Source organism: Condylura cristata, unplaced genomic scaffold (assembly GCF_000260355.1).
Source record: "Condylura cristata isolate star-nosed mole 26May11 unplaced genomic scaffold, ConCri1.0 scaffold00010, whole genome shotgun sequence".
Lineage (NCBI taxonomy): Eukaryota > Metazoa > Chordata > Mammalia > Eulipotyphla > Talpidae > Condylura > Condylura cristata.
The window spans coordinates 8,306,844-8,317,209 of NW_004567111.1; positions in this window are offsets into that span (position 1 = coordinate 8,306,844).

The following is a 10,366-nucleotide window of genomic DNA, read 5'->3' on the forward strand; positions in this document are numbered from 1 at the left end:
GTATCTTGTATGCAATAAGTTAAATAATTACTTACATAAGAAAAAAGAGAAAGTAAGTCACTAGTTATACTAACTAATCTTATTATGTCAATCATTTATAAAATAAATAGGTGCCTAATAATCACAATATATATGCTCCTTTACTTTACATGCTCTACCTTAAACTGGGAAAGAACAAATCATTATACTCTGACAAAAAAGTAAAAAGAAAAGGGGCTACTGACTACAATTAAGAGTATTATTGGATGATTCATTCCCAGATGCTTAGAAAATAAAAAAGAATTGTGAGAAAATGCTTTGAATAAATCCAAAGTGAGTTTTGAAATTTTGAAATTTGTATTCAATGAAGCAATATTTAGAAAAATACAAATGAATAAAAATGACATTGAACATTAAGAAACACAGAAGAAATAGAAGATATTGTCAAAGTGTTATCTTTCCTCTCCTGTACTTGCTTCCTGTATACAAAGGTACGCTAGGTTTAGCTTGTTTTGGAGTTGAATAATTTCTAGCCTTCACGAAGTCTTTGTTACTTAAGTTTTGAAGAGTATAATGAAAGGCAGTGTTTAAGTTCTCTTTGTAGAGCTAATAATGAAATTGGTTTTAAAAAGGGAAAGTACAGATAGATAATCCCATATATTGGTGCAAAAATGGAAAGTAAGCAGCAATAAACAGAATGCAGCAGACTATTAAAAGAATAACATACCATATCAAATGGGCATAACCCAAGAAATTTAAAGTATCTTTTTTTAAGTATCTTTAAAAATAGAAAAAAGTAGTACAAGTCCAATCTGACAAAGTTTAAGGAAGTGTATTATCTGAATAGATGCCACAAAGACATTTGATACAATGCAGTCATACCCTGTTTTCTTGTTGTGACTCTTACATCCTTAAACAGAGATTTTTTTTTTTAATTTCAGCTCAACAATTTTTAAATGTGTTTATATTGATTTGTTGGTTGTTTACATGTCTCTGTAATGTTGGGGTTACAGTTTCACACATTCAAATATGGATATGTTTCACTCCTCCTCCTCCAACCTCCCAGGCCATATCCTATGCCCTACTTTCTCCTATTCCTGCTCCCACTCTCTATTACTCAGTATATTCCTCTTAAAGATTTATTTATTTATTCATACAGAGCTGGGGTACTGGCCAGAGGTGCAGGAACAGTGAGAAGCTTCACCGGAGACAGAGTGGAACGCAGAACAAGTGGATTAATGAAGTACACTGCTGAGGGGAGCAGCAGGCAGGTCAGGAGAGGTCTGCTGCACCCTGTGGGTCACCTCCAGGGCCAGGGAGCAAACTTGTGCTGAAGTGGCTGTGGCCAGCTTGCAGTGCCGCATGCTAACCCATTGGGCACCAGGGAGAGCCCTATTTTCCACTAATTCTAAGAATTTTTTTTTGCTGTGTTTTGCCAGCATAAGGTTTTTGTTTTTGTTTTTGTTTTTTTCTGTCATTTTTATTCCATAGATCAGTGAAATCCTCCAAAATGAAGAAACAAGCTACCAGATCCTATGGGGTACTCTAAAAGCAGTATTATAAAGGAAGTTCATAAATACAGGTCCACAGGAAAAAACAAAACAAGGAAAATGTCAAACAACCTAATTTTACAGTTGAAGGAACTGTAGAAAACTGTTGGGAAAGAACAAGCGGAAAATCAGTAGAGAGAAGCAAATAATGGAAATTAGATGTTTTTTGTCCTTTTTGGTAACCAAAATCCCCAGTCTTTCTGGAAGGTTCTATTCCCATGTTAACTGGGCTGCAGGTCACCTAATCTCCCCACATTTCCCACTCCTACTTGCCTCTAGACAGAAGCACACTGTCTCATTTCATGTGCAAAGCTTCCTTCTAACAGCTACAGTGAAACAAACGGGGGATGACAATAACAGCAGTGGCAGGAAAGGTCTGGTGGCCTCTGATTGAACCTAGCTTCTAACTGACTAAACCTGTAGCTGCAGAAACCACAAAGAAAGAAAAAGGTAAAGGTCACTGGTGCACTAAAGATATGAAATTAAAATCTAACAGTTGGGAAAATGGCAAGTAGCTGTGACGTTTATGCCAGAATGCTGTGTGTGTACCTGCATGTCCACCTAGAAGACTCTAGTCTGGACTTCCCTCTTTTCCTCTGTGCTGGAATTGCATAGTTAAACAGTGGTACTGGAAGGAGCCATAGAGGTCACTTAGTTCAAGCCCCACATTTTGTCAAGGGAAGATCGAAAGCCAGACATTTGGAGATTTGTCTGTCCTTTGACTTATTTTTCTTTGCTTTTCAATGTTTTCCCAGCAGCAGTACATCAAACAAATGGTCAGATGAGATTATTCAGGCTGGGATCATTCTATTGCTTATTCTTATTGACCATGACAATCTCTCCCTGCAATGCCTTTCCTTCCTATCTAATCTTCAATGCTATTAATCCATTTCTTTTATGATGAGCCTCCCCTTGATTCATCTTTTACAGATAAACTGAGTCACCAGCAGGCATTTTGCTAGAAGTCAGCCTTGTTGTATGTCCAGCCCATAGAATCTATGACTTTCTATCTTATCCCATCTTCTGGATGAAAGGTTCTGTTGATCTAACTTCCTTATCATGTCAAGCTCTAATCTTCTTTCAGTGATAGAGGAATTACCAAACTAAAGTACTTTGGGAAAATGAATACACTGACCTGTCATTTCAAAGTCCTCACACAACCAAAGTCCTGACTGTCCTATAAGCAGATCTGTGCAGAAAATGTGAAGGGAGTGTACAAAGTGTCCACTGAGAATTGTGGACAGAACTCTCAGAAAGAATACCCTGAAAAAAAGGCAGACCAGGATTGAGCAGCAAAAAAACCCACACTTTTTATACAAAGTAATATCTAATATTGATGTAGTCTGTGCCATGTGTTATGTTATACATTACTCTAAGTACTTTGCACAGATTAACGGACTGAATCCTAAATGTTAATTGCAATTATTGGTCCTTTATGTCTTTTTAGGATGGGAAAATGTGGGTGCCGAGCATTTAAAATCATTGCCCCAACCTAAGAGGTGATAAATGGTGGATCCAAGATCTAGGCAGTTAGGTTGAATCTGAGTCCAGTTGTCTAACTCTTCTGCCAAGCCACCTCTTGGGGGCTCACATGAGGTCACCTCTACTTGCACTTTGTATTTGAGGTCATGGCCTATTAACAGTGGAGATGCCACAGTTTAAAGTTCCCATAAGCATACACAATGACTTCCAAGGCACCAGAACTGACCACATGCTTTTCTGTCTTGGGAAGACCCAAAAGAATGTATGTTAAGGCTCCAAGCTTGGCGCACCCCATGATTCAGCAGGGCTGTTAACACTGCCAGCTCATCAACTTTCTTCCCAAGTGTAGATGCAGGTCCATAGTCATGGACTTTGAAGTCAGGTACCATGTTGAAAATCCCAGCATTGAACGGTACTAGTTAGGTGACTGTGAACAAGTCATTTGTGTCCCCCACTGTGCATTTTAATCTGTGAAAGGTGGATAATAGCATACTTCATGGGTGGAGTGTTGAGTATAGGTAAGATACATGTGTAAAGTGATTTACCTACACCCGGTTGACTTTTAGCAGGTGATGGGGCATGATCTTGCAGGCTGACCTCAAATTATCTGCCAGCATGTCAGATCCTTTTCATCCTGCTCTTGGGATTTAACTGAATCACATAGTCTAGAGTTGGGGTCCAACTCAGAAAGGAATTCATTTATTTAGTTAAATGGACAACAAAGTAAAGATAAGATGGCTGCTGTAAACTACACGCTATTTTCCACACTTGGCTCCAGGGTAAAATCACCAGGGAATTCCCCCTGGAATGGAAATCTGTATGGACAGATTGCTTAAACTCCCAGCCTTGATTTCATCATCTGCAAAATGGTGCCCAAGGAAATGACCACTTTTTCATAATGTCATGAAATGAAAACAAATAACATCCTTGATAGGTGCCTGGTATATAGTAAATGCTCAATAAATGTTATCTATACTTTTAGATACCATCTAAGTTATCATCAAATTGGAACAGTTTTGAGAGTGAAAAATGGGGGCTATTAATAACCAGAGCAGCAGTGGAGGTTCACACAAAGTAGCTGATGGGGATCAATAGGTAGAAATTTTTACCCAATAAATAATACTCAGAGATATAATGTAATGCATGGTGGCTATAATTAATCAATAAATACTATATTATATTAAATGTTGCTAAGAGAATAATCTTATCAGAAGAATAAAAGCTGTATAACTATTAATATATATGGCAATGGTAAGCTAGACTTACTGTAATGATCATCTCACAATATATATGTGTTTATTGAATCATTATTACTATATTGTATTTCTGAAGCTAATATAATGTTAATAATCAATAAAATAACCATGGCAGTATAACAGGCTAAAGCTGGTCAAACCCAGAGGCATGATCATCATGCTCTAATGATGATGGTGATGGTGATGATAATGATAGTGATGATGATAATGATGATGATGATGGTGATGAAGGTGTTGATGGGGATGATGATGATAGTGATCCTGATAGTGATATGATGATGATAGTGAAGCTGATGATAATGATGATGGTGAAGGTGATGATATCATCCAGCAAAGCCATCCGGCATCCTCATTATTCTTAATGGCCCAATGACATAGCAGCTCTGATCTAAGGCTCCAATGTCAGGATTCAGACATAATCTTCCTTGTCCCCAATTTTTTCCACCATTAAGCATGAGCCACTACATCAAGCCAGAGGAGAATTCTACTATGAAATAAAAAACACTCAAGGATATAATGGGAATTTATATATTCTTTTGCTTTCCTACTACCCAAGCAGAAAAGATGAGGTTTAATTATTACTGTATTAAATCAATTAGTTCATTTTTGAAGTCTGTAGTTGAGATCTCAATTTGCTATCTCCCACCTGGATTGAGAGGTTTCATTTATGATTCAAGCCAATCACAGATAATTATAATCTGATTTATTGGGAGGAAATCCTGATTACAATAATGTAAGCATACAATTCAATTCCCAGTCAGGGGTGGGGAAGGTGAGATTGGAGAGACCAATAATTCAGGGTCCACAACTTCCCTAGTGATGTCAGCTCACGTGACAGGGGTCGAGGTTGCTGCCTCCAGGGACAGATGTCTGATGTCAGTGACAGATGTCAGAGACCCCATGGGCATGGATTCCACAGTGTCTGTGAGTGACTTATTTCAGCTCCTGTATTTATACAGCTTAAGAGGTGTGTTATCAGGACCACCTGTTAGTTTTTTGGGCTTGGCCGCTAGGCACAGCTAGGCCTTATCTGCCCTCGCCTCCGATCTGTGTTTATCAGTGGCTTCAGGAACAAGTGGTTATTTTCATTTCAAGCTGTTAGCATAAGTAACTCCATTTCAATGACACCCATTTCCTGATCAGTCAGGATCATTACAATACCAACATGTATGACAATTTTACTGGAGAGTGTAATTTAATAAATCACAATATAGCAACTGATGTCTGTGGATCAGTATAAATTTATCCTTTAGCTCACAATGCATATTTATCACCTCAATTTCTAAATGTTAGCATCTTTTTTTTAGACCATGATAGGAAACCAAACATAAAGGGAAATTCCCAACTACAGGCTGAAACCTGCTTTACTAATTTTATCCAACTTACAGTGTCAGTCATAGCAAAGAAATGCACAGCTATTAGTTATCTCCTTATTTAGTGAGCAGCTACTATATACATAGTACTGAGCTAGGAAATATTCAAGACATGGTCCCACAGGGGGGGTTTCAGTATGGTTCAAAACATACAAGGAGCATTTGTGAAACAGCAGTGATATAGAACTATATGTAATGGAGAGAAATTTGTGATTTAAATAAGTTATACATGAGAGGAAAATTACTCCAGGTGAAAGCTTTCAGGGGAAGCTGATGAAGGAGCTCAGTTTGAGCCCGGCCTTCAGGATGGTTGACATCTGGACAGACAGAAAAGAGAATGGAAGAGCCTGCCAGCTGGGTATGTGATTTCACAGGAAGACAGGGCAAGGAGTTAAGGCTGAGAAAGGACTTGACATTGTAGAGTTAAGTGAACCTGCTTTTATAGACAGGGATGCTCAGGCTTGAGCCATGAGGGTCCCGATGAAGATAAAACTTCACTCTAGGTTTATAAGACCCGTGCAGATCTGCCATTATAATTAGTCAGGATTTACAAATGTTAAATAAGCACCAAGAGTTGAGATTATTGTAACTGTTCCTTTATTAGCTTTTTCTGTGCTCACAAAGAATAATGGGAGAAATGGCAGTTAACATAAAGTGTAAACTCTGTGAGATGACAACCCATTCTGAAACATGACTTGACTACAGACTTGATGTCTTTCAAACATAGCAATATAAAAATTCCAAGTATATTGGCTTCCCAATGAAGGAGAAAGGGTTTCTTGGAAGAACAGCTTTCAAACTTGGCAAATAACTCAAATAAGTTTCTGCAATGCCCTCCCCTGGCAGTCATTCATAGAAATTTACGACTTGGCATCGTGATTCAACCACATATTATTGTTTAATTAAAAGTGCTTCTTTTAATAGATCAATAGACTTGCTTTTAGGAGCTGCCATAATAACACCTATACTTTTATTCAAAGTGGTAAAGGGTAATCAGGAAGGATGACACATTGTGGCTCAATAAAGTTAAAGCTAAAAGGTGCATGATACGGCACGCCACGTTGTGTCGGGGTGCACGTAACACGAATCACAGCTCTTTGAAACAGAGAGAACAATCCTGAGCCAATTCAAACTAATGACCTGGCTCTTGTTTCTGAAGAGGGTGGGGGTTGGCATGAAACCTTTTCATGCCACTCCTGAACAGAGTTAGCACTGCGCATTGGACTTTGCTGAACTGCAGCCAAAGGGCTTGGCAAAGCCCAACCTGGAGGTATTAGAAAGTGTCCTAAAAGGAGATGCAGGACTCAGGTGTGTGCTTTTCCAACTCTCTGGAAACCTCCCTGTTCTTTCTTCCAGTTTACATGCTCTGTTCTATCTTTCTTTTATCAGATAGTCTGTTCTTCTCTTTCCTGGAAAAACTGTTGCAAAAAGTGGCTCCTCACCCTCCTGTGCGAGGCTAATCCCTTGGAAATGCTGACCCAGCCTGTGCATGCTCTGGTAGCAAAATGAGCATAAGCTCAGGCCTTGGCAGAACTTTTCAGGTGACCCACGAGTGCTCTGAAGCCCACAGGACACTGATCCAGAGCCCTGGTGCGTGTTCACCGATGACGTTGGCCAAGGAAAGACATGGGCCTTTAAAGCAACGCTAAGCATAGATTAAATCTGAAAGGCATTTTGTTCGAGATCCATCACTTAGACAGATGAGTGAGTTCATACCTACCTGGCTGGTGGGTAGGCCAAGAGTTGCTTCACCGAATTTTTGTACTGACTCTGAAGGAAGTCTCCAGACTTGGAAAATGTTTCCACCTCATCTTTAAGCAGGGGCCACCCCCAAATTTCTCCCCAGGGCTGCCTATGATTGCCCTGCCTCTGATAGCTACTGTAGGTTGTCAAGCAGAGAGAGAGAGAACATATGTTTCTTGAAAGAATTTTCAGCTTTTCTGGAGGAATTTTTAGACCAAAAACAAACAAACAACTTTTGATTTGAGCAGAAATTTTTCTAGTTGAATCTTAAACCCAGAACGAAATCGAGGTTCCCAGTCTGAATATCTGATGTTGTCCTGGCTTCTTACTATATGAATATATGAGAGATAATATATCTCTCTCTCCTGGGAATTAATACCATATGCAGCAAAGTTCTGCTTAACAGCCAGATGGGGTGATCTGCTTACCTGCCAGGCACAACTGAGTGTGACTACATCCCCTCATGGATGATCTTGCTTCTGTGACTCCACACGTGCAAAGCACCCTGCCATTCCAGAGGTGCTGTTCTCAGCAGCCCTCCTCAGCAGGGAGTCCAATCTCAGCTAAAACTAGCAAAGAGTGACAGATTGCTCAGTGCCCAAAGTACTCTGGATCCCCCAAGGTGTACAATGGAAGGCCATGGTCTTTTCCACCTCGTGCACAGGTGAGAAGTGAGGCTTGCAGAGGTAAGCAACTTCTCATGCTTCCCCACCAGGAAGCATGGTGTGATTTGAACTGTGTTAGGCCTTCACCATGCTGCTTTCCCTGGCCCCAGACCCTGCTTGCAGGAGCTCAGAAACTTGAAATGGCTCGCACAGAAGGTTGGCCAAGACACTGGGGAGGACTTCTCTTCTGGTCAGTGGAGACATGAGCATGTGGGCAATCCTTGGGGACCTTGTGTTCTTTTTTAAAAAATTATTTTAGGGCCCTCCCTGGTGGTGCAACAGGTTAAAGCACAGCACTATGAAGCAATCTGCAGCCACTACAGCATGAGTTCGATCCCTGGGCAGGGAGCTGACCCGCATGACACAGCCGAGCTCTCCTGACCCACCCACTGCTCCCCTCAGCAGTGTATGTCAGTAGATCTGCCTGTTCTGCTCCCTGCTCTGTCTCTGGGCAGTATTTGATTTCTCTTCTCCCTGCAGTTCCCCCAACAGCCATCACAGCTCCTGTAATCCATCATCATAGTCCTTTATGCACTTCTCTCCCCTGTTTTTACAAAACTCTTTTCTCCCCCACCCCTTCTGGATGCCTCAGATCTCTGGTCTGCTTACAAGTTTTGTCTTTCTCCTGACCCTTTGCTCAGTTTCTTTATAGTCTACATGTAAGTGAAACCATCCAATATTTATCTTTGGTTTCTAATTCCATTTGCAGAAGACAAAAATAAAACTTCCAATAGTAGTTATGCTTTGGAGACCCATGGAATTCTTTGATTTGCTCTTTCTGCGCTTGACAGGGAACACATTTTAAGTCAGAGTAAATTAATCAATGGTCTTCACAATGATGAAACTATTTGAACGGAAAACATATGATCTCAAGACATTGGGCTTCCTGAAACAAATTTGAGGCAATCTAAAAGTAGCACAGTGAGTTACTTAACAAAAACAACAGCAAAAAAGGTTAATGAAAACTCCAGGAAAACGGGGTTCAATGAGGTCCCTCCTTTACTCTAAGAATCCCCAGTTCTCTCTGCTTCTTTGGTGGGGTTGGTTGACATTCTTTGTCACTCTGGTGGTCTCTGTCATTTTCTCTGTTTATAATCAGTATGTCCACAAAAAACAGTAAAGGATATTTTAGGAAATGATGAAGTTTCATGAGTCACTCATAGGTTTGATTTTTCATGGTGTCATTGCTGACTTCTTGTGAGCAGTTGAAACAGATTCTGTGAAAGAACAGCTTATAGACATGCAGGACACAGTTCTAATGTCTCTTGATGTCAAAGAGACACCAAATACAAGAATAGGAGAACTTTAAACAAAGTGGGATATTGTGTGAAGCTACACAACCATCAGTGTGTATGTTTGTGTATGTGTGTGTGTGTGAATGTTTTCACTGTAAGCTGACAGGGAGTGCTTATTATGAGGAATTATTGTTTGTTGTTTTAAAGAGATCATCCCATAAAGTAAATTAATCAAGGCAGATTAAATATTCATGAAGGATGTAATTTTAAAAACCACATCTGTAAAACCACATTTAAATCCTACACTTGGAAACTATGTACCTTTTGTTATATTGTACAGGACACTTTTTCTCCCACACTGATATCCAACCACACACACACACACACACACACACACACACCTTTTCCATAAGGGGCAGCCTCACCTGCAAGATAACCTGACTTGGCCATAGAGGATTTTTCAAGTTGGTACTTTTTACAGTGAACTTTCCTTGAGTTTTTTTTTTTTTAAAGTGCAGTGCCCAATGATGAAATTTTTATACTTTTTTTCTCATTTCATTCTTCCCTTCTTAAATTAAGATCCTTTCATATTAGCCAGTTACACTACAATCACTCCATGTATATTAAAGTGCTGGAAAAAAATAACCATAGAATTTCTTTTCTTCCTAATAGGTCTTGCTTTGGAGTAGAAAAATAGCCTTTGTTGTTCAACAGGTAGGAATTGTCAGTTATGCCAGTGGACCTTCCTGGAGCACGCCACACATACTGGGCCCTTGGAAGTGTGTGATGAGGGGAGATTTCATAGTAAGTGTCACAAACAATGACAAAAAGGGGAATACCAGGAAGCCTTCGGAGGTGGTGAGTGTGATGATGGTAGCGACTGTCATGAATGTTTGTGTCCAAACTCATCAAATCACACACATCACAAGTATGAAATTTTGTCTCTCAATTATGCTTCTCTCAACTATACTTTGTCTCTCAATAACACTACTAAAAAATACCCTTTCGGGGCCCTTCCTGGTGGCACAGCAGGTTAAAGCACAGCACTGGGAAGCTAAGCCACTTCTGCATGAGTTCAATCCC